The following is a 4,647-nucleotide window of genomic DNA, read 5'->3' as shown; positions in this document are numbered from 1 at the left end:
CTTTTCTATCTCATTACCCATACTGTCCACTTTCATTGAAAGCGTAGTTAGGGTGTTAAGTATTTTTTCTAGAGTATCTTCTTCTATTATTTCAGTCTGTGTAGCTTTGTCTTGATATATAATCTGCAATAACATTTTTGTTAGTACTGATCACTTCAATTGTAAATGTGAAATTTAATATATTTAAAACTAGTCTCCGAATCTCTTTTGTTGTAACTGAATTTTGTATTTTCTTTGTTAACCACCAGCGTACCTGTGTATTATCTGTTCGTACAATAAATTTGTTATATACAATATATGGCTCAAATGCTAATAAACATTTATATAATGAACATAATTCTTTAATATTTATTTCCCATTTTATTTCTGTCTCGTTGAACGTACCTGAGTAGTATCTACAATGGTGTTCTATTTTTTCTGCTTCATATCGATATTTAAGTACTCCTCCGTAACTATATTCACTAGCATCTGCTTCTACTATATATATAAATTTTTTATTTTCATCTGAAAATTGTAATTTTGGTAATTCTCTACAAAGTAATTTTATTTTTTGAACTTGTTTTTTATCTTTTTCATCATAGTTATATTCGATATCCTTTTTTAATTTTTTCTGTAGTGGTTTTAAAGTTTCTGCTAATTTTGGAATATATTCTCTTACTTGGTTTACTAGTCCTAAAAATGATTGTAATTTCTTTTTTGTATCTAATTCTTCTTTCGAATTTATTATTTTTTGTACTATATGTTGTTGCATTTTTACTCCACTTTTATCTATTTATATTCCTAAAAATTCTATTTGGTTTTTCATAATTTCAGCTTTCTTTTCGCTTAGACTTATTCCCGATTTTTCTATTATATCTGTGAACTGTTCTAATAACTTTAAATGTTCTTCTTTGGTTTTTGTATATAATAATATATCATCTATGTACACTATACAATTAGATAATTATTTAAAATAATTATCCATAAAATGTTGATATCTACCTGGTGCATTTTTATATCCAAATGGTAACACGTTCCATTCATAAAATCCTTGTGGTACCGTAAATGCGGTTAATTCTTTAGATTCTTCTTCTAGCTTTAGGTGGTAAAATCCTGATTTACAATCGAATTTGCTAAAATAATTATATCCTTGGATTTGTCTTATTTTTAATATCTTATTTGGTATTGGATAATTATATGTTATAGTTTTTGCATTTAAATTTCTATAGTCAATAACCATCCTACTTTTTCCTCTTTTTTGTTCACTATGTTTATTTACTATAAATGCTGGACTATTATGTTTACTATTACTTTTTTGTATATACTGTTTTTCTAATAATTCATCTATGTGCATTTTAAATTCTTTTAAATCGTCAAAATTATATGTTAATGGTTTTTGTGTTATTATGCTATTTTTATCTATTAATTCAATTTTTATAGTAATTTTATATTTTTCCCATCATTTTAATGGATTTTCGCTGTATAATTGTTCTAATTTTTTCTGAATTATTTCTATTTTATTTATTGAAAATATAGTTATTTCTGTTTTATTTATCAAAAATACAACTAGTTCTATTGTATCTTCAGTATTTTTTATACTTTCTAACTTTTGTGTAATTTTTTCACTTTCTTTTCTTCAATCAGTTTTCTTTCTTATTTTATTATTAACTCTTTTTGCTCTTACTTTCTGTTTACATGGTGTTGTAAACCACCAGTCTGTTTTGGTTATTATATGTGGGTATAATTTATCTAAGAATGACATTCCTAAAAGTATATCTTTTGATGTTAATTCATAATTATAAATTTCTTCTATTGTTAATATCTTATCCCATACTTGTATTTTTACATTCCTAGCTTTATAAGTAATTAAGCTTCCTTCATTATTAAATCCTTTAACTATTATTGGTGTTTTTAATTTATCCCATTTACTTTCTGGTAAGCAATTATATCTACATAAATTAGCTTCTGCTCCTGTATCTATCATAGGCATATAATATCTACTGTAATATCCTTCTACTACTATCTTCATTAATACATATATCTTCATTTCATGTTAAGGCTCTTTTTAAGAATAACTTTTCTTTGTTATATGTTAAGGTTAATTGTGTATGTTCTATATTGTATGGTTTTACTTGTTCTAACCATTTTATTCCTAATATTATATCTGTTTTTTGCATTTCTTCCTTTACTTCAAATTCTATTTTTATTTTTCTAACTCCTATTATTATTTCTTTTTCTGCTATATTTTTATTATTTATTAAACTTCTTGGTAGATCTGGGCACATATCATTATCAGTCTTTATTTCTTCATTTTTTACTAGATATTTTGCTATATGATTTTCTTCTTGTCCTGTATTCAAAAGTATTAGATATTCTTTTTCATTTATTTTTCCTGTTATGTAATATTGGTTTAAATTACTTATTGAATTTGTTTCATAACTTGTTCTTTTTGATGAGCTTGATGATTCTGGATTTTCATTAGCTATTCTTTTCGTTGTACTTATTCTATCATTTACTATTTCTAAATTTTCTTCTGTATCTATGTCTTTATAGGTATAATCATTATAATCTATTATTTTTACAATTTGTTCGAATGAGCTTTCTATTTGTATTTTGTTAATCTTATTTTTTCCCGTTATTTTATGTTTTGTTGTTAATACATATAGATTTTTACATCTTGCTGTGAATATTTTACTTTCTGGGGTTAATTCTATTCCTGATATTTTCCAATATAATACTAGTGATTTATCTATATTTCTATTTGTTACTGCTACTGAATAATTTGCACTTATTATAAATTTAAATTTTTGATATATTAGATTTTCTTTTACGGCAGTTATTATGCTTTTTCCTATAGGTTTTATAATTCTATCATCTGCTAAATATAATTCTATTGGTGTATCTTTTCCATCTCTAAAATATGCTTTTATTAATATCTCTGTACCTCCAAGGTGTACATATTTTATTGGATCTCCTTTACTTTTTATATCATTTATTTCTTTATTAATTATTCTTTTTTTTACCAGTGGTATACTAGCTTTGCCTTTTGCATATCTGCAGTCTATTACATGTTCTTTTTGGCATACTACATAATATTCATCCTTTTTCCTAGTAAAAATATTTTTTATTGTTGGTATTTTAAATATTTTCTCTACACTTAAATCTAATTCTTTTCCTTTTATTTCATCAAATATGTTACTGTCAAATATTATTTTCTGTTCCGTTCCTTCATCATTTAAATATTCTTCCTTTGTTATTATTTTTATATCTTCTTCTGTCATTTGATTCATCTATTTCGCTATCTATTTCATTATCTGTTTCGTTTTCCGAAATTTCATATATACTATCTTCACTTTCTAATTCATAATCTATATAATCTATCTGCATATATTCTGTATTATCTATTCTTATTTCTGATATTTGTTTATTTTTTGGATTTTTAGGTAATTTACAATCTCTAGCTAAATGTCCTAACTTTCCACAATTATAACAAGTACATTCTTTTATAGATTTCTTCTTTCTATATGGTCTTTTATGTTTATAATTTTTTACATAATATCTTTTTCTTGGTTTCTTATATTTATATTTTGATTTTTTATATTTTTATATTTCTTATGTCTTTTTCTTTTCTTATAATATTTTTTCTTCACATCCGAATTGGGGTGCTGTTTTATTTTTGCAACATGCTAAATTTCTTAGTAATGTTTTTTTCATTTTTAATTCTTCTCTATATTTTTCACATAAGTTTCTATACCATTGTTGTAAAAATTTTATTCTTGCTCCTAACGTATCTACTATTTTTGCTTCTTCCCAACTTTTTATTATTTTCGAACTAAATGGCTCGGGTAATTTATTAAAATATAATTTTCTTATTTCTTTACTTTCTTCTATACTATATGCTCCTTTGTAATAATATTCTTTAAATGCGCAAGTATATTCATCTATATAACACATATTACATATTGCTAATTTTAACATTAAATTTCTATTTGTATCTTTTTCTTCATTTTGTTCTTCTTCGATTGTTGTCGTACTACCAAATTCATCTTTTATAGCTGTTTCATATTTTTTTAATAATTCTATAGGTGTTAGTTTAGTTGTTGTCGATGATGTTCCTTCTATAGGGTTATTAGTTCTTAATACTTTTTTGCTATTTTCGGTTAAATTTGCAAACCATAGTTTTACTCATCCTAATAGTGTTTTTTCTATATAATCCGGTGCATCTGTTATATTTATATTATTATCTAATAATTGTTTTGTCATATATGCTATTCATAATTGTATTGTTTTTTCTGTATCTATTACAAAGTCTAGGTCTAGAAAGTTATAATTTTTATTCACTATTTGTTTTGGTATCCATTTGTCATGTTCATTATATTTTTTAAACGTATTCTTATAATATATGGGTTTTCTTATTTCTGTTGTTTTAGGTATTATATTTTCATTTTTCTTTTTTACCAAGAGTATTTATTTTCGTGTAGGTATTTTCTAAGATTTCCTCATTAATTTCTGTTTCATTGATTTCTAAATTTTTTGTATTTGTTAATATTTCTGTATATGTTTCACTATCTTCGGACTCATAATTATCTCTCTCTTCAATATCTATATTATTTATTTCTAATTCTTCATTTTTTATTTCTAATTTTTTCTTAAATTGCTTTATCTCGT

The sequence above is a fragment of the Capsicum annuum genome, chromosome 10 (assembly GCF_002878395.1).
Source record: "Capsicum annuum cultivar UCD-10X-F1 chromosome 10, UCD10Xv1.1, whole genome shotgun sequence".
Taxonomy (NCBI): domain Eukaryota; kingdom Viridiplantae; phylum Streptophyta; class Magnoliopsida; order Solanales; family Solanaceae; genus Capsicum; species Capsicum annuum.
The sequence above is the reverse complement of the archived record's forward strand: the minus strand, read 5'-3'. Positions refer to the sequence as shown.